Raw genomic sequence first — 20,782 nt, 5'->3', positions numbered from 1 at the left:
GAAGAAATTAAAATGGTTCTTGTCAAACCTTGTCTTGTTGAACCTTGTCTTCCAATGGTTCTTGTTGAACCAGAATGGTTTTCCAAATGAAATCGGGACAAACTGTGCCTTGGGCTGCCTTGGACAATGGGGGGTGATTTACCAGAGGGTTCAGGCTGGCCTGGTTAAAGTCCATGCCCTGGACACCTCTTTGGGATCTGCAGATGACTTTGGTGTCCCCAGGCATGTCCCTGTGGCTGGGCTCAGCTCAGTTCAGCACTGCTCAGCGTGGCTTAGTTTCTGTTTTCTAGCAGGAAAAAGGAGAAATGCTTAAAAAAAAACAAAACAAAAAAACCAACAACAAACTGGAGAAGGAAATGGGGTTGGAGGGAAACAGAAGCTTGTCACTTGTTAGGAAAAACCCAAAATAAATGGGACGCCATCCAGGCTCTTCAAACCAGAAATGTGACCTAATTTTCCTTTCCAGTGATGAGCCAACTCCCTCCCCCCAGCAAGAGCTCCCTGCCCAGCCCCAGCCACCCAGCCAGGAGCCCCGGGACCCCCAGTGCCCCCAGCCCCAGGCTGGGCCCTGCAGCACCCTGCAGGGGCTTGGTGCCCAGGGAGGGCCAAAGGGCACTGCAGGCTAAACATCAACAGCTAAAACATTCACAACTGAAAACATCAACCACTGAAAACATCCACAGCTGAAAACATCAACAACTGAAATCACCGAACGGCGCTGAGTCCCTTAATGGCAAGTCCAGGGGAAGTGGTGGCCGTGGGTCACAGGTGAATCAAAGAATCAGGGTTTGGGTGGGAAGGGACTGCAAAGCCCATCCAGTGCCACCCCTGTCATGGGCAGGGACACCTTCCACTGTCCCAGGCTGCTCCAAGCCCTGCCCAGCCTGGCCTTGGGCACTTCCAGGGATCCAGGGACAGCCACAGCTTCTCTGGGCACCCTGTGCCAGGGCCTGCCCACCCTCACAGGGAAGAATTCCTCCCCAATACCCATCTAACCCTGCCCTCTGGGAAGCCATTCCCCCTTGCCCTGTTCCTCCAGGCCTTGTCCAAGTTGATTCGGGCTCTGCTGTTGGGGAAGCTGCCTGTTGTGGCACTTGGCCATGGGAGGTGACAGGGCTGTCCTGACCCTGCTGCCACAGGTGAGTGTGGGGCTGTCGGAGGTCCCCACCCCTCTGCACCCAGAATATCTGTGGCTTATTTCTCCTCAGAACAAGGAGGGCACGTAGTAATTGTATCGGAGCGTGCAAATAGCAGAACAAACAAAATCTTCAACTTGATAGGAGCAGGGGTTGTTGTAGCTAGGAAAAAAAATGATCAAAAACATGTCACACAGGAAAAAGGGTTTCCATTCACAAAGAAATCATTATGGTTAATTTAATTCATTGTAGCATTTAATATAAAAAAGCTTTTCTACAGAGACTGGGAAAAAAGCCAACATTTATATATAAATGGGTTTTATTTTAAAAGCTAATGCAGTGGGCAGGATGCTTCGGGGTTATTTTCTCTCCCTCTTTCTTTCAGCGCATATGCAAAGCTGGTATTGTATCCAAAAAACAAGGAATTTGCTGCTATCTAAAGTTTACAAATTGCTTTTTTTCAAAAGCACCATTTCATATCCCTTAGAAATGGAAATGACAGGGTTTTATCTCCTCGACTGCCTTTCTCTCTGCTTTTTTAAAGTTACTTATATTAGTGTCCAAGGCACTGATTTGCAGAATGGGCTTTGAATATTCTGCCACTGCCATCCCTGGGAATGCCTGACATCTCTTACAGGGATGCGTTTTCCAAAGCTGCTAACCTGGCTGTGCCCCTGGAGCTGCCCTGGGAGGCTGGAAGGAGAATCAGCTGTGCTTGTGCAGGGGACAGATGGCTCCTGAACGACTGGTCTGATCAAATACCTTCAGCCAGGGAATTGCGGGGCAAGGAAACATATGGCACATCCCACGGGCAGGGACGCAGCTCCCAGGGCTGGGACTGTGTGTGGCACTGTGCCCTGGGTCACACAGAGAGGGGAGAGTGCTGGGACAGGGCTCAGGGCAGGCAGGTGGCACCCACCTGGCGCAGAGCAGAGCCACCTCTCCACCAGCCATTCCCAGGGCTGTTCCCACAGTCTGTTGGTGATCCTTGGGTGCAGAGCCTCTGTCTGCAGTGGGGCCAGGCTGGAAGCCAGTCCCCAGGTATGAGCTGTGCCACCCTGCCTGCCTTTCCCACTTTCTGCCCTGCTTTTCCCTTGCTGCTCCTTCATCCTGTTATTTCCATGTCCATGATCACGGAATCACAGAACGGGTTGGGTTAGGAGGAACTTAAAACTCATCTTGTTCCAACACCTACCACTACACCAGGTCCTGTGCAGCCTGGCCTGGAGCCCTCTGTGCTTCAGCCTCCTTTTTTTGTATTTGAGGAGCACCCTCTCATCCCCCTTGGATCTGTCCTCTCCAGGCTAAACACACTCCAGGCTTTCAGCTCCAGATGCTTCCTTGCTCCTTCCTTGGCACTGCCTGCACCTGGCACAGATAGGAACTCAACCTGTAAAGGTCCTTGCCACCTCTGCACCGCCTGCTGGGGCAGGTTGGATTTTTATTTCCCTTCCCTTCCTCTAAGATATCCCTTCAGGGATTCTCAGACTATTCACCAATACCAACAAACACAGCCACATCACATGTGTGGAGTAGGGAAAATTATTCCACTGTGGAGCAGCTCAGCAGAAACCCAAGCGCAGCAAGGTGAAGCACCTTGCCCAAGGTCATCCAGGAGTGGGGAATGCCAGCCAGGGCACTCCCCAAAACCCCACGCTTTCATAGACACCTCCACAAAGCCATTTCCTTTGTAAAATGCCAACTGCTATTAAATTCCTGGACTTCTTAGCTCTGGAATTGCATCCATTACCCTCTCCCAGTGCTCGGGGCTGTGTTCTGGCTGTATCAGCTGGCAGGACACCCTTGTCCTGGGGAAGCATCTGCACGAGGCCAGCGCTGATTTCTGAGGGGCTCAGGCTCCACCTGAGCACCTGCTCCTCAGGCCTGGGCTTGTTCCTGCTGCTGTCCAGCCACCTCGGCCAGCAGCTTCAAAGCAGGCAGGACGGGCCCTCTTCCAAAGGCTTGGAATGCAAAGTTTGGGAAGCGTGCTGGAACCGCTACGTCTGTACCACATCTCTGATTTATTACCCCCGGTGTCTGTTGCAGCTCAGGACCGGAGTTCCTGTTCAGACCTTTGCTTTTCCATGCCAGTAGCTTTAGCTTTTCAGCAGGAAAGCTTTCTCCCTGGATTATGCAAATACTCTGTGCATTGTCGTTCCCTGTTTGCATTACGTTCACCTCCCCTTTGCTTTGATTAATGCTCCCTCTCCCCCACATGCTTGCTCCAATATGTTTGTTTTAGGGATGGGCAAATGAGCTAGGAATAAGAAAAATGGAACTGAACCTTCACCCAAAACTTGAAGTGGGTGGTTTGGAAAAGAAACCCACAACAGAATGAATAAGGCTTTGAACCACACAAATAGTTCCCTTGTTGGTGCAGCAGAGACAGTCTGGGCCCCAAAATGATGAAATGCTGTGTCCTCTGCAGTTTCCAGCAGCTCTCCGTTTGCTCACAGCAGCTCTTGCCCCCAGGCAGGCTCTTGCAGAGGGATCAGGGGGAGGGGGATGCAGCCAGCCCCGGATGCTGCTCTGAGCTCCGTGCATGGCCCAGCCCCGGGATGAGGTGTGGAGGCTCACACTGCCATGGCCAGGCTGCCCAGGGAACGACAAAACTGCTCCAGAGATCTCTTGGGACCACAGAATCCCAGAGTCAGTGAGGCTGGGAGAGCTCTCCGAGATCATTGAGCTCATCCTGTGCCCCGTCCCCACCTTGTCACCAGCCCAGAGCACTGAGTGCCACCTCCGGTCCTTCCTTGGGCACCTCCAGGGATGGGGACTCCAAACCTCCCTGGGCAGCCCCTTCCAAAACTGGAAGGGGCAAACCTAAATACCCAAATCAGCTTGAGGAAACCCCTTTGGAGCCCTCTTTAGAGCAGGACTGCTGAGATACAGAGAGCTGTGCCTGGGACAGGGCTCCGGGGTGTCCTGGTGCTGGGCACAGGGTGATGGTGCCCCAGGCACACCTTGCAAGGACAGGAAGCTTGGATGAGCCAGTGGGGCCTCACTGCTATTCAAAGGGATGAGAAACCTCTGTCCCTTGTGGGGCTGAGCATGGAGCCTGTGGCTGGGGCCAGCCATGGCCGAGCTGGGCACTGCTGGAGAGACACACCGAGGTTTGGGGACCGTGGGCACTGGGCACAGGACCAAAGTGCCAGTCACAGCTCCCTCTCCCATCACACTGGGGTTTGTTTGGGAGAACCTGTCAGAGCCTGGCAGGTTTCCCACGGCTGATGAAAGGAGGGAAGATGTCTGAAAGCTTCACAAGGTGATACAGCCATTAAGGCACGGTGACAGACTCACACAGAGGCACCGAAAGCCGGCAGAGATTGGCAGCTCTGGGGCCGGGAACCAAACAAGAGTTGCGGAATCAGTGCTGGGTGTGTGAGCGCTCGCGTGGGGCCGGGCACGCTCGGGAAGTCACCATCCCTCATCCTCACCTCCCTGACAGCTCCCAGCTCCAAGGAAGATGTAAGCAAACAGAAGGGTGAGAGCCCCCGCCCGCAGTCCTGCCTGGAAATTATAAAGAGCCATTCACAGAGCTGCTTTTATGCCTTTAAACTGAATGCTGTGCTGCTGAAAGGTGGGCTGGGCTCATGGCCACAGAGTCTCTGCTTCTTGTGGGCACAGGTGAAGGGGCTGCAGCCCCCCCTCCACACCCTGTGCCTGGCACAGCACCAGTGCCTCAGGAGGGCTGGGACCAGTGTCCAGCCCTGCCTTGGACACTGACTCCAAGGATGCCTTGGGAGCAGGGGGAGGAAATCACATCTCTCCAGGACAGTCCTGCCTGTTGTTCTCATGAGACTTCTGCCACTCAAATGAATTCTGGATGTAGGTCGTGCCTGTCGCAGGTGGGACTGGACTAAAAATCTGCTTCATGGCCTGCAAAGGGTCATGCTGATAATGCCCAGTGCTGGATCTGGAGCATCTCTTGGCTCACCCAGGCCTGGGGGATGTGGGTGGCTGTGTCTGCTCTCCCAGGGATCCAGTCCAAGGGTACACACCAACAGAATGTCCCAATGAAACGGTTCCAAAAACCTTTCAGAGCCTCTTGAAAAGTGGTCACTTCATGCAAGTAAAGATCACAGAATCACAGAATGACTAGGTTGGAAGAGATCTTCAAGATCATCAAGTCCAACCCATTCCCTAAACACCTTAACTAAACCATTCCACCAAGTGCCATATCCAGTCTTTTTTTGAACACATCCAGATAGTGGGAAACACAGGGCAAGAGGGTGGAGGGGCTTCAGGGAGCGATGCAGGGAGCTGGGCACAGGGATCACAGGCAAAAAACAAGGAAAAAGACATTCCCATCCCCAGCTCCCTGCAGCCAGATCTGGCTCCTCTTCCCCGACCCAAGCTGGGGCATCCAATAAAGGGGGAATTACAGAGCTGAAGTTCTGCACCACGCAAAGAGGAAGCATCAGCCAAACATTCCTGGCCCCCACCCCTGGCCATAATTAATAAACTCAAAGGAAATTAAACCACAAGAAGAAGAAAGCCCAAACACCAAAGCGAGGCGCCCCGGCCCAAGCTGCATCACGTGCGGCGCGGGGGAAGCGGCCCCGACGCCCAGGCAGAGCCACAGAGGTAATTGCAGTCACAGGGCGAGAGGCTAAACCAGCATGAAATGAGGCGGGGAACAGATATTAAATTTGCAGGCCCCGGGCAACAGGACTCCGTTCAGTTTATTTGCATTAATCAGGTCAGGGGAGTAACCTTGTTTTTTTCCTGCAGGAGATACCATCAGCCGTTATTTGTTTCTCATGTGAAAGTATCACAAGGCACAAACAGCGGCTGGGAGAGGCTGCTGGGGCCTGGGCCGCGTCCATGCTGGCTGGGAGGGGCAGCTCAGCCTGTGCCAGGGCCGTGGTTGGGGGCTGGCCACGCTCCATCCCCTGGGAGCCACCGAAGGACGGGATGGTGTTGGGACCGCTACCAGCACCAAGGAGACCCAGCTGGGGGTGGAGTGAGTCAGCAGCCACACACCTGCTCCAAAGAGCTCCTCACCTGCTCACGGCAGGACTTGGTGCGAGGGGAGAAGTTTCTTCAGCCAAGAAAATTCTTGGGAAATAGAAAACCTCTGAGCGATGCCCACAGATCCAGGAACAGCCATGACAGTGCCAGTGCTGTGGGAAAGAGCCATGTAACTTGTGACTTTGTCACTTTTGGGGAGCTGTTCTTGTTGCCTTGTGGAAGGGGACTAGGCCGATGCACCAGCACACCTTTGGGGTGATGTGGAAGGGACAGTGCTCATCCCTTCAGACATGGTCTGGGGATGTGGGCACACAGCTCCTGTCCCCCAGCCCCAGGCAGCTGCCTGGACTGGAGCAGTGGGAGGCACAGAGGCCCAGACACGGCCTACGAGAGAGCAGGAGAGGCACTTTTGGCAGAGACTTGGGATGGAGCTCCCAGCCCATGGGTATGGGATGGAGGTCCCAGGATCTCAGCCACGGGCCCAGTACAGAGTTCCCAGGATCCTTGCTTGTGGATCTGGGATGGAGCTCACAGGATCCCAGCCCATGGACCCAGGATGGAGCTCCCAGGATCCCAGGATAGAGCTCCCAAGATCCCAGCCCACAGACCCAGCATAGACCTCCCAGGATCCCAGGATGGAGCTCCCAGGATCCCAGCCATGGACCCAGCACAGAGCTCCCAGGATCCCAGCTATGGAAATGGAAAGGAGCTCCCAGGATCCAGCCATGGACCCGGCCTAATGCATGGAAGCTGCTCTGCCTCACACGGGCACAGGCCAGGGCACTCGGGCCGTGCCCAGACTCCTCACACCAGCACGCTCCTCATGACCAGCAAAGGAAGAGAGGACTTGAACAGCCACCCTGTGCCGAAATATCAAAGACAAAAAGTGTTTTGAACCTGATCCAGGCTGGCAAAGCCTTGAAAGTGGCCAGAAAAGCAAGTCCAGGCCTTGATCCTGCCATTTCAAGTTAGAGAGTTCCTGGCAGAGCAGGCTGGTGGGAGAAGGGGAGCGAAGCTGTGCTTGTCCGAAGGGGGAGCCCAGCTCAGACCTGGGAGCTGACAACACCCACCCCATGCTGGGGAAAGCTGGGGATTAGGGAATAACTGGGGCTGCACAGACAGGGATGGGAGCAGAGAGGCTGTGGGATGTGTCTGAGTGCCTGATCTCCCAGGTAGGGAGGGTCTGGGATTGTTTGCTTTTTGTTGGGATTGTTTCCTCGTCCCCAGCTACAAAAGGCAGAGCCTCAGTGCCCACCGCAGGGTTCAGGCAGGCCCTCCCTTTCCCAGGATCTAGCAATATTATCCAGCTGCTAAAGCTCGTGGAAGCGCTGAACTCTCCTTTCAAGCTCCTAAATAAATCAGAGCGGAGGGCAGGCGGCTGTGGAGGGGCTGCTGGGCAGGGGCTGCTGCCTCCTCGTCCTGCCAGATTGCTGCCTGTGCACAGACCAAAGCCATCTTCCAGCCGCTGATTTCACATTCCAAGGGAGCAGATTAATGCCTGCAAACTTCTCAGTGGAAGCATTCAAACGCTAATTGGTAGTTGCAAGTAATTAAAGTAATTTACTCAGATTATAAAGAAATTTCTTAACAGTGATTAAGCAACTCTGGGACGTGTGTAGTTGTTTGTAATCACTCCCCCAAGGGGATTAAAGCTCTTGGCTGTGTGTAATATGTCTTGTAACACCCTATGGGTCCTGTTGGCTCATGATAGCAAAGAACAGCTTGTTGGAAGAGATATAAATCAGGCCTGTGTGCACATAAAGTACCTCACATCGGGAACAGCTCTCCTTCACGCTCCAAGCCTGGGAGCACAACTCTGCAGCGAGGGCAGACATCCCATAAACCGGGCTTTGCTCCACAGACACCATGAAGGGAGAGGCAGAAGGAAGGGCAGGGCTGTGGGGAGCACGAGCCACGGCGTGGGGACAGCTCAAGGCATGGCTGTGCTCACCTCTGCTCACTGGCTCCCATTTGCTAACCAGTAAAATAGGAATAAATCCACTGAAAAATACGCAGTGGATCCACTCACCCAGCTGATTTAGTGCTCCAAAAGTAACTGAGGAAAACTGCCAGCTCTCTGTGAAGTTGATACCTAACAGATTACACTAAACCAGAGCAAATCAGCAGATTATCACTCTGATTGTTCCATGTCCTTGTTATCCCCGCCAAGCCTCCAGACCTTGCTCAAGCCTGTATTTAGGCTCAGGGAAGCAATTCCCTCGTGGAGAGTGGGGAGGAGGGAGCCCACATTGCTCATCTGTGACATAAGGATTTTTCTTGCTTGCGTTTCACTTTTACCGAGTGGCTGCAGTGAAATATTCCTGTCCTAGTGCCCAAATGTGCACACGGGGCTGAGCTGGGCTGAGCTGGAGTCACGGCTCAGAGGAACCTGGAGCTGGTGCCCTTCCCACCACGGGGAAGCTCCTTTCCTGTAAGAAGGGATCTCACAGCCAGGCCCTCTGCCCTGCCTGGAGCAGATTCCCTTCAGCTCTGGAACTCCTGCAACTCCAGTAAGATGCTTTTAGCACATGACTCCAGGGAGCAAGGCAATTCCCAGGAAAACATTCTGCGTGTGCTGCAGCCTCCTCTCACGCCCGCTGCCTGCAGTCTCACCATCCTGCCGCACCACCAGAATTTGTTTTTATGTTTTATTTATTTAAAGAGTTTTCCTCCATGCTGGGAATACAGAACTGTAAATATTCCACGAGTGATGGCTGCAGCAGGATGCCAGTTTACCTGGGCACACAAGCGCTGAGCAAACTGGGAGCTCATCTCCACAACAACTCTGGCACAGCGCTTTGGTGTTTGCTTTCTGCACATTTTTGGCCAAACAAAGACAATTGTTCAATTAATTTTTTTCTCTCTCTCTAAAGGCAGCACAGGAAGGATGGAACGAGCTTTGTTTGCCTGCCTGGAGGAAGGCATTGTTCCATCACGGAGCCACCACAACCCTCTGTGGCCCCACGGGGTGACCCTGGGTGTCACCAGGGCGCTGCGCTGCTCGGGACAAGCTTTCCACACTCACATATAAATAGATGCTTTATTTCTGTGCTCTGTTTACTGTGCGTAGAAATCTGATTTTCCCTAATGGTCCTTTATAAATAGTTTCCACCCACCCCCTGCTTGAAAGCTTCTCTGACTCACATTGGAAATTAGGTTCTTCCCCTCCTCGCTATTGAGAACAATTATAGCTCTTTGTTCCGCGGGAATTAAGAAGCACGAGGGCTGAATCCAGCCACATGAAAATTGTCACTCTCCTTTGTTTTCTGCCTGTAATAATTATCCTGCCAACTGCTCACTGCCATCCTCAAGCCCCGGGTGCCTCTCTGAGCACCCTCCACCCTCCAGCCCAGCCTGCCCTGGCTTTGTGCTGATTCAGGTTTTAGTGGCTGCTCTTGGCCACATCCTTCATTTACCTTTTCCTTCCATTTCCCAACAGAATGGCATTCCCGGGGGGAAGAGGCCTCCAGATGGGCTGGGCAGGCTCATGAGGGGACAAAAGGGAGCAGCCTACCCTTAAGCTGTTGGTCAGAAAAGGCTGCAGCACCTTTCCCAAGGGTTCCCAGGTTTGGGCCATCCCCAGGTGAAGCCAAGTGCCCTGGCCAGGGGTGACACAGCCCCTGCCCCGGTGGGATGGGAAAAGGCTTCCCTAGAGCACAGCATGAACCCACATCCCACAGGGATGGATTGATGGATGGATGGATGGATGGATGGATGGATGGATGGATGGATGGATGGATGATGGATGTGCAGTCATGTAGACGTGGCACTCTGGGACATGGGTTAGTGGTGGCCTTGGCAGTGCTGTGGAAACAATGCTCTTAGAGGGCTTTTCCAACCTTAATGATTCAGTGAGTCCATGATTCCATGGAAAAGAGAGCAGGGGCAGGCAGCCAGAACAATTGACAGAGGGATAAATGCTTTTCTCTTCCCACAAATCTTCTGCAGTGTGAAAACCCCAGTTTAAAAGAACACAATCAAACCCTGCCCGATTTTTTTAACGGATCTAAAATGACTCTCCATTGACCCCTCCAGCCACACACTCATTTTTCATTAAACTGTTCCTGGGATCGTATAAGCAGTGAGAGAGAACAAGCAGGCAAAATGGTGAAAACAACCCAGAGGGCCCTGGGGCTGTAATAACTGAGACAGGAACATTTCAAATTATACCTTGGGTCAAAATGATTCGAGATTGATCAGGAACGAAAATTACCCCGGAGCTCCAGTTGATTATCTGTGCCTTGGGTTCATCCGGAGGCTGTTTCTCCTGCATTTTTCCAGGGCGTGGGGATACCTTGACCTTCATCACAGGAGAAAGGAAGGAGCCTTTGAACTCTCAACACCCACCGGTTGAAGTGGTGTCCTGGACAAATCCGCTCCAAATTGTTTCCTCCCTCCAGCCCGAGAGGTCCTCGTTTTGCCATTATCAAGACAATACTGACAAGACCAGATTGTTCAGTAGCTGCAATTTGGGAAACAAAAGCCGTTGGCTGGGAAGTGCCCCCGGCTCTCCAGAGCTTTGTCACTTCCACTAGAAATGAGCACTGCAGGTCCCTGTGCCCTGGGGACAAACTGGGACATCCCCTCCAGAACGGGCACACCCAGGGGTGCCAGCTCCACCCGGGCCTTCAGGCATCAGCTAAAACAAATGAAAAATAATATTTGTATTAAATAGATTTATTTATCTACAATATATTATAGATTTATAGTGTATATAACCAGTATTTCAGATATTCATAATTTATATAGAATCAGTATTTTCTCTCTATTAATTGCTTTATATTTATTTATTTTTATAATGTATGTATTGAATATTTTTATTTCTATATCAGATATGTGTCAACTTTTGGCCTTCATGTTCTCTCTCTGTTCGGTGCCTCCAGGTCCCCCAAATCTGCAGGCTCAGTCTGAGCCCAGGGAGGGAACAGCAAGGCCTGGGCAGGGCAATAGCTGCTTTTATGGTTTTCCAGTGTCAAACCCCCAAATATCATCATTTTGTTGGTCTAGTGCACCAAAGTTCAATGCTCTCATCTGGTTGGTTTTGCCTCGCCAATGAATAATCTGCATTATCTCGCTCTGGCTGGTATTGTCTCACTGATGGATAACCCTGGTGACTGGCCAGGCCAGGATCCACCTGGATGAGTGCAGGGCTGGAAAGCTCCTGGAGTAGGAATGTCATCCCCACCTGGGAGCATGGAGCAGGAATGTCATCCTGGCCCCAAAGGATGGTCTGGAGCAGGAATGTCATCCCGACCCCTGGGAGGATGGAGCAGGAATGTCATCCTGGCCCCAGGAGGATGGAGCAGGAATGTCATCCCAGCCCCGGGAGAATGGAGCAGGAATGTCATCCCAACCCCAGGAGGATGGTCTGGAGCAGGAATGTCATCCCAGCCCCGGGAGGATGGAGCAGGAATGTCATCCTGGCCCCAGGAGGATGGAGCAGGAATGTCATCCCAGCCCCGGGAGAATGGAGCAGGAATGTCATCCCAGCCCCGGAGGATGCTCCTCCGCCCCCTCTCCCGGCGCGGCTCAGGCGGCTCCGCTCCAGTTCCCCCCGCCAGAGCTGCGATGTTTAATCAGGTGCAAAGAAGCCACGTTTCCCTTGGCTCGCTCTCCCAAGGATGCCTTTCCCTCCATTTCATTCCCTCCTCTGGCATCCAGCTGGAATGCTGGCCCAGCACTGTGTCTGAGGCACCCCGGCCTACACCCTCCTTCTTTCCCCAAAAATGGAGTTTTCCCTCCAAACTTGTGGGTTTTTTTAGCTCTGAAGGACAGAACGTGGCAGGGACAGTTTAATGGGAATTTCAGGCGAGGAGCTGCTTGCAGAGGATGCAGCACTGGAGCATCTTCTGAGGGTGGAAGGGAGTGCAGAGTCCTGCTCCCATCACTGCCCATCCTTTCTCCTCCTGGTCTCCTCTTTTTCTGCTGGAGTTTTTTTTGGCTCTCTCCAAACCTTAACAGCTGCCTGGTACTTGAAAGAAGGAAAGAGAGAAATGACTGTTACAAATAAATATTTAATTAAAAGGGCTCAAGCTCTCCCTTTAAGGTAAGCCTGAACTTTAATCACTGGCTCCATCCTGCTGGAGCCCTGCTGAGCTCCCAGCCCCTCCTGGGTCTCCAGCCAGACCAGGAGCACACAGGGATGAGGGAGATGTTTTCCCATCCAGCCTCTCTTGCTGCACTTGGAGAGCCACAGGATGAAGTTGCCGAGCTCCTGATGGCTCCCCGGGCTGTGACATGTTCAATCCCATCAGGAATTACTGCTGGGATAACGCATGATTAACCCGGCACAAAGTACCTGCTGCTCAGAGGGGCTGTGGGGAGCTGTGCCAGCAGTGAACGTGGCAGGAAAACAAGGGGGGAACGGCTGGGGAATGCTGGCCAGCTGTGGCAAGGGGGTTCTGCCACCCTGGGATGGAGAGGAGAGTGGGAGGGGTGGGAGGTTAAATGTGGGCAGGGCTGTCCTGCACAGAAGAGCTCTCTCAAGAACTCCTCTATGTCCAGCTCTTGTGTCCTCAGCACAGGAAGGACATGGAGCTGTTGGAGAGGGTCCAGAGGAGGCCATGGAGATGCTCTGAGGGCTGGAGCCCCTCTGGAGCCAGTCTGGACGAGCTGGGGGTGCTCATCTGGAGAGGAGAAGGCTCCAGACAGAGCCCCTTCCAGTGCCTAAAGGGGCTCCAGGAGAGCTGGAGAGGGACTTGGGACAAGGCATGGAGGAACATGGATACACTTCCAAGGGTGGCACAATTCTGTGGCCGACCTCAGGCTGCCAGGGGTCATGTGGGAGGGCAGCCCCATCCACAGGGAGTGTGGCTCAGCCCCCCAAAACACCTCGAGCCTTCAGACTGCACCAGCCTCTGCTCCTGCCTGAGCTGCTTTGGATGTAGGGAAATGATGTGGAGGTGAAACCTTCTGTATCCTGTTTCCAGCCCCAGGCAGGGAGGATCAAGACATTTATTTGTGTCGAGCCAGAAGAAAACTTCCCATGGCCCAGCCCATTCCCACAGAGGAATGGCACAAACTTTCTAGGAAAAGCACAAAGAGGGCAAGTCTGTGTTCCATGAACTTTAAGTAAAGCCTCCCCTCTCTGCAGAGTACCAGCAAACGCAGCAGGAAATAAACCCAAAATTACCCAGTAAAGCCTAAAATTGCATTTCCAAACCTTCAGCCAGCAGTTCCCAGAATTGCCAGGGCAGAGCTGCAAAAAAAGCAGCACTGATGTGTTCTGCACTCAGGGAGATGCTCCACGGTGGCAGCAGGAATGTTTCCTCAGCTTGGAGGGATTTCCCCATGCTCCTTTTACCCCAGTAAAGTGATCCCTGTCCAGAGCTGCCTCAGCCTCGAGTGCTGGCAGAGCTCAGGTGGGATCCCCCATCCCTGGGTATTCCCAGCAGAGATGCCAGGCTCACACAGCCTCTCATGGGACCCAGGGCTGGGGGAGAACAGCCCCAGGGAGGCTGAGAATGGGCCTGGGTGGGCAGAGGGGGCAGGTGGGGGCTGCTCATCACCTGCTGGGGGGACCAGCAAAGCCCAGCTCAGCACTGGGATTTTGATGGCTCTTTGGGCCTAAGGTCCTTTTTCAGGGTTTTCTGTATTTTCCTTTCCCTCATTTTTCTTTTCCTCTTCCTCTTCCTCTTCATCTTCTTTTTCCTTTTTCTCCTTCCTTCCTTCCTTCCTTCCTTTTCCTCTCCCTCTTCCTTTTCTTTTTCCTTTCCTTCCTTCCTTCCTTCCTTCCTTCCTTCCTTCCTTCCTTCCTTCCTTCCTTCCTTCCTTCCCCAGTCTCCTCCTCCAAGCCCAAAATCCTCCATGGGACTGGCTGCTGTGGGACTGGATGGGGACATTGGCATCTGTCCCCCTGTCCTGCTGCTCTGGAGCTGCCCCTGGGCCCCCCAGATCTGGCACCCCCAAAACCCAAGCCAGGCTCCCCCTGCAGAGTCCATTGGGCAGCCAGAACCCACAGAAAATGCAAATGGTTTTTGCAGTCATTATCCCAAATAAGCTGTGTCTTAATTCAGTTTTAATTAAAAGGGGGGAAAACATGCCCAGCTAAACAATTTCCAAGCGGATGATGGGTCAGAGCAACAGAGAATTCCTTTGACCCAACTGGCCCAGCTTTTTGAAAATTTAATTAAAAACACCCCAAGTTTTGCCCCAGTAAATTGCCCAGAGCCCACAGGCCTTTGAAGAGGTGTAATTAGGGCTGCTGGGCCCCCATAGGATGCTCCAGGTGGATAAACTCCTGAAAAAAGGCTCCTGTGTGGTGGTGGGATGGGAGGGTCTGTGCAGGAGCCCCCTCCCAGCACAGCCCTGTCCCTGGTCACCCCCCAGGTCACCCCAGGGTCAGGCAGACACCTCCTGGTGCTCCTGGGTCACCTCTGGGAGCTGTGCCTCCCTCTGCTGCAGAAAGGTGGAGGGAGCAGAACCTAACAATGGGATTTTCCATCTGAAATCATTCTGCATGGTGGGATCTGCGTGCAGGGATGCAGGGATGCCAATTTTAGGGATGCTGCCTTGCTTTCCTGTCACAGCAGGATCTCCAGGGCAGGGACACCACGGCCTCTTGGCAGCCTCCACAAGGAAAACAAAGGAACCAAAGTCTGTCCCAACTGATCCTTCAGGTCAGTGTTGGGACTCCCAGTGCTCCAGTCTCAAGGTTGGGAACTAAACCTGGTTATTCCAGGTTTGGAAATGATGCTGGATTTCCCAAAGTGGTCATCAGCTTCTCTGTTTTTTCCAGTTTTCATTAAAAATAAAACTAAAATTAAGCAGTCCTTGCAGCAATGGATGGTTTCTGGGACTTGTTTCTGGACATCCTGGAATGGATCCAGGATGGAGGAATGGCTTTAAACTGGAAGAGAATGAGTAGATTTAGATGGGATATTGGGAAGGAATCCTTCCCTGTGAGGGTGGGCAGGCCCTGGCACAGGGTGCCCAGAGAAGCTGTGGCTGCCCTGGATCCCTGGCAGTGCCCAAGGCCAGGCTGGCCAGGGCTTGGAGCAGCCTGGGCTGGTGGAAAGTGTCCCTGCCTGTGGTAGGGGTGGACTGGATGGGCTTTGAAGTCCAAACCATTCCCTGATCCTCCACTTCCATCACTCCTTCCCATGTCAGATTCACATCTGCCTCCTTCCTGCCACAGATCCCGTGGCTCTTCCCCATCCCAGTGGAACCTGAGGAGTGGACTTTGCACTTCTGCATGTGAATGAAACACCACAGCACTGAACTGTCTTGGAGAAGCCATTCCACAGTTTCCACCTGAATTTCTGCTGCAGCTTCAAAGTGAGCTCAGAGTCAGGGAGAGGAATTGAATCGAGGATCCCCCAAGCACAGGCAGGTGCCTGCTGCCATTGGGTGGGAAGGCAGAAACAGAAAATACATGGAAGAAATTGGAACAAGGAGGCAGGAAAACACAAGTGGCTGCACAATAACATTAAAATTAAAAAAAAAAAAGCAAACCACCACTAAAAAAAAAGCGCAAAAAAAAATAAAAATAAAAAAAAAAAAAAGGCAAACCACCACTAAAAAAAAAGTAGAGTGTGTTAGAGATGGAGCTGTTCCAGGAATGAAAGCGCTGTGACGGGCAGGTGTTGATGCCACCAGGCATAACAGCAAAGAAAGGAAAATCAGGATAGTGTGGGGGTTTTTTTAGCATTTATTCCAAAAACACTTGCTGAACATGGTGCAATCTCTTTGATATGAAGGTTAATTGAAAGAAATGGTACAGACCCCTTGGAACTCAGTCTGAAATAGCTCCAAAGAAGGAAAATTTGGGGCAAATAAAGAAGACAAAGAAGTGGAAAAGCAGAAGATTTAAGCCAGGCTTTGGAGAACAGAGGAGCTGCACACCTGGCTCTCACCTGGCTGTCCCCACACCCTTCCCATGCACCCGGGCACTCTGTGGGGTAACCTGGGTGTTACCCTAGGAATACCACATGGACTGGTTGCAGCATTTTCCCTGCCTGGTGATTCAAGGCAGAAAGCAAAGGAAAAGGACATCAAAGTTACAGCCAGACTCAAAACTTGCTGCTCAGGCCTTCACTGGAGCCGTGGCACAGGTCACAAGCTGCCGTTCCAGGACAGTTTTCAAGGCTGTAGATCCTGTTTAATATTCTCCTCCCAGGCCTCTTTGTTCCTCCAGGCTTGGGCCAGAATGAGAAATGCAAACCCTGAGCTGGGAAAGCCAGGAACAATTCCTGGGGTCTGCAAATCCGGCGAAAATCACCATGGGCTGCCAACGCCACGGGAGAACTCCTGTTCTGCCACGGCTTCAGAGCGAGTTCGGGATCAAAAGGGTTCAGGACAGAGCTCAGAACTGCTGGAAGAAGCTGCTCTGAAAATTCTTGCCTCATCTCCAGTCAGCACTTCTCCAGCTCGGCTGTCAGCATTCCCAAAACCTCAGCCACGAGATCTCTGCTCGCAGGACACGGACGAGCTCCGGCTCCCAGCTCCCACACTTGGAAGCTCTCGGTGTTCTCCTGGCAGAGCACACCCCGAGAGCCAGACACAGCCCCCCCGAGCCCCCCGAACACGCCCTGGCCACGGCTCCCATCTCCCGGGAGCGTCTCTTGGAGAACTTCTCCCCCTTGGCTCCATCGCCAATATTTGAGCTGTGCTGTAATTGGCCATGGAAGCCTCATGGCGTTGATGTTCGCCTTGATTAGCCGAACGTGCAAAGCACTTACAATGCAAATTTCCCTTTAAAATTCCGTTTCCTGCGAGCCCTCAATGAATCAGCTGCGGAGATCTCCCACTGAGAGCTCTCCTGCCAGTAAAAGTTGATAGTGCTAATGTTTGTGGAGTGGGAGCGCACAAGGGGGAAGAAGCACTAAAGCAAACTCATCCAAAAGCGTCAAATATTTGCAGAAAAATGCGCCCATTCTCTGCCCCGCTGTCCCGATTGTCGCCCCCCGCCCAGCTGATCGCAGCCGCCCCCCAGCTCTTCCTTTCAGCCCCAAGATGCAGCTGTGTTTTCTTTGTTCGCGCTCCCTTTGCAAACGCTGCTCTTGCCTTATTGAAGTCTTTGAAAAATATTCTGTATAGAAACAATTCTGCCGACACATCAGATTTCTCCGGGCTCCCTCTCCCCGCTCCTGCCTTCCCCCATTTGCATGAGAATGGCCGGGATGCTTCTGCAGCCATCACCTGGCACCGCGCTCCTGCTGCCCTCCCCGTGAGGTCATTTCCTCTGCTCCGTGATGTCACCGGCCCCAGGGACACCTTGCTGATGGCAGGAGAGCAGCCAGAGTGGGCAGCGAGGCTCTGGCAGCTCCCCAGGGCAGGGATGCAGGCCTGTTTGGCACAGAGGTCCCGGCTCTTCCCTTCCTAGGCTGCTCCATCCCAGCACACCCCCACCTCCCTGTGTGCCCCCAGCCCCAAACTTTCCTGCTCCCCACCACAGGGGATGACTGTGAGGGCTGTGACTGGTGCAGAGCATCGTCACCCTCTGGAAATACTGGTTTAAAAAGAGCTTTTTTTCCAGGCAGGGGCTTCCCGGGGAAAGTGGGACAAAAGGAGCAGAAGGAGGTCAGGGCCCTGCACAAGCAGAGAGGGACGGGGAGGGACTTCCCCGAGAGGGGGGTAATTAATCACCACAAACTCTGCTCTGCCAAACCAGAGTCCAGCAGTCCCTCTGTTGCCTGCAGACCTGGAGGGGGTCCAGGTCTCATATCTAGGATTGGTCTCAGGCTCTGGGCTGGGAGGATCTGCTGGGGGCTCTGTCCTGCACGGCACAGGACGTGGAAATGGCTTCAGAGCTCTGTGATGGCTTTACAAAGGAGGGACCTGGCTCTGTCTGTGTGGGCCAGCTCCTCTGCCTCACTGCAAGGCTTCCCAGTGTCTCTGAGATCCAGCTAAAGTGTGCCACCATTCCCAGATATTCCCATAGGCTCCACCAGCTGCAGGAGTGTGTCCTTCCCAGTGTCCCACTGAGCGTCCCACTGAGCCCTCCTGGGAGTCTGATGGACAATGGGTCACAAGTTCCACCAGCCCAGCATTCCTGCAGGGCACCACCCACATGCCCAGGATTGGCAAAAATGCTTCCTGGGAAAATCCCTACCCTGCTTTTCTAGGGATCCAAACCATTCTGGGATGAAAGCACGAAACCATCTCACAAGATTGCCTGCTGCAGGGTCTGAGCTGTAGGTGTTGAGATAAAAAGCTGTTCCACATGTCCACATCTTGTCAGCTTTCATTATTTTATGGGCCCTCCTGTGCTGCAGAGCTCTCCTGCCTCTGCCCCCTGCTCGTCCTTCCCCCATGGCACTGCTGGATCCCGCCATCCCTGGTGTCCCACCCCGTGTCCCAGACAGGCTGTCGGACATCACAGCACACCCCGAGCTCGCTGCTCAGCTAGACAGAAGCCCCATGGCTGGAGCCAGTCCAGCCCAGCCTGTCCTCCCCTCCCTCCCTGGAGCAGAGGCCAGAGCAGGCAGGGTGGGCACGGCCCAGGCTGGGACCCCCCTGCCAGCAGCACGAGCCAGCTCTTTGTGTCCCATGGCGGGCAGGGAGCCCAGGTACGACCCCAGACCGAGCTGATTTAGAGCCTGTCATGTTTTAAATCTCCCATTACTGTCATGGCCTCAGCTTTTCCTTCCTTTGTTTTCCAGATGGTATTTTTTCCATCTTATCTTCTTTCATCAAACTCTTGTTTCCTCCTTCTGGAATCACCACACTCCTGATCTATATGCAGATTAAACCCCGGGAACAGATGCCATTGTCAACTTTTATTAGGTTATTGCATTAGGAAAGGACGATATCTTTACAGTCATGATATAAAAGAAGTCTCATCGTAAGTCCCATCTCCTGGAAGTGACAGCAGGAAAACAAAGGCTCTTCTGCACCAGAGCCACGGCCACAAATCAGGAGCTGTGTATGGATCCCCCAGACTTTGGGAGGAGCAGAGGGATCCCAGGCATGAGGGGCTGCACCAGGATTCCAGAGCTCAGCTTCCTGGGAAGCTCAGCCCCAGGAGAGGTGAACCATGGAGCCACTTGAGTGGTTTGTGTCACCCTCTGGATTTGTGCTCTGCCTAAAGAGCCCTCCTGGAGAGCTGAGCCCCCTTCTGCCATCAGGGCACCACTCTCCCCCATGCTTTGCCTCCTCGCTGGCTCTGCCTTTCTTATTTACACACAGGCCTCCAGCTGCAGCTCTCATGCTGCAAAAATCATCCAGTGCTCTGCTCAGTGAGAGATAAGAGAGGCAGGAGAGCTGCCAGCTCTGCGAGGAGAGAAGGGAGGGAAGGTACCCACAGCCTTTCTTCCCCTGTGCTGGTTGGACTTGAATTTGGCTCCCTGAGCCAAGGGAAAACACCTCCAACCAATGGAGCATTTGGGATTTGCTGGGCACTTGGACTGGAGGCGTGTGGTGAGTTCCTTCCAGATGACAATAGAGGCCCTCTCACCCTCCAGCTCTCCCCACATTTCTGCTCCCTCTTTGTCCCCCTCTCCAGGCCTGACAAGCTGTGGCAGCTGGAAAGGAGCAGGGGCTCTGGAGAAATGCACATGTGGGGTGCAGGAGGGGGAAGCAGGAGCGGGGAAGGAGCAGAGCACTGGCAGAGATGTCTCCTGCTGGGATCAGTTTATTTCCCCAGCCCCTGCTGGGATGTGCCAGGCTCTGGGAGCACCCACTCCATCACGGGTGGTGCTCTGAGGCTCTGCAGCCCTGGGGTCTCTGTCTTGCCCCTCTTGCCCTGATTCCCAGTGATGGACACTCAACAAATCCCCATCAGACCCTCCATCCCCCCCCCAGAGAATTTAAAAAGTGCCAACAGAGCAATTTCCTGCTGCTTGCAGGGAGCAAACCCAAGTGAGAGCGGAGCAGAGGGAAGGCAGGAGGAGCTGGGCTAAGCTTTGGGAGCAGCCGGGTTTACACTCGGAGCTGTCCTGGCAGCCATCCCGGAGCCTCTGCTGTGCCAGAACTGCTGCGAGGGGGAGCCGGGGGCACGGGGGAGCTGGGGGGGCTCCGGGGAGCTGCTGCTCCCTCTCCCTGCTGGGATGGATCTGGGTTAATGGGACAGGTATTTTTAGGGCTGACTGGCCAAGCCGGTGATGCTGCTGGTGCTTAACCTGGAGGCCGCATAAAGCAGGGCAAGGAGAGCTCTCCCAGAAAGGAGATTTTCTTCCAAGCACTCATCTTTATTCTCTCATTTCCCAGCCCTGTGCTGGGAGTGGGGCACCCACCCATCTCCCTCCTTTATCCCCACGTTTTACTGTGTCACAGCAGCTCGGTGCAGAGCCAAATTACAGTTCCAGATGGACTCTGTGTCTCTCCCAGCAGCTGGCTCACAGAGTGCCTCTTTCCCCCCACCCCTGAGCCAACCTCAGCTTCGGGGGGATTATTTGAGCCCTGCATTGTTCCAGGCACTGCAGTCCAGCCCTGGTGACCACAGCAGCTCCTGCAGGTGAGGCTGCAGCTCCCTGGCATGCATGGAAACACTTAACCCCATTAGGCAGCACTTCCACGCTGCCTGGGCTGCAGCTGAAGCACAGCAGCTCCAGCAGGGAAGCACCGAAGGCAGCTTCTTGTCAGTGTGATTTGAAGTGACACTTCCCTTCCTTCCCGGCAGCTCTGAGAGACCTCCCGCTCTCCACAGCTCTGCTTTGGTCCTCGGGTTTTATCTCCTGAAATTCCCTCGTGCAGCAGCGCTGGTGGGTGTGATTCGGCTGCTCGCAGCTCGA

This window comes from Passer montanus, unplaced genomic scaffold (genome assembly GCF_014805655.1).
Source record: "Passer montanus isolate IOZ18808 unplaced genomic scaffold, ASM1480565v1 scaffold49, whole genome shotgun sequence".
NCBI classification, from domain to species: domain Eukaryota; kingdom Metazoa; phylum Chordata; class Aves; order Passeriformes; family Passeridae; genus Passer; species Passer montanus.
This window is presented reverse-complemented; position numbering follows the sequence as displayed.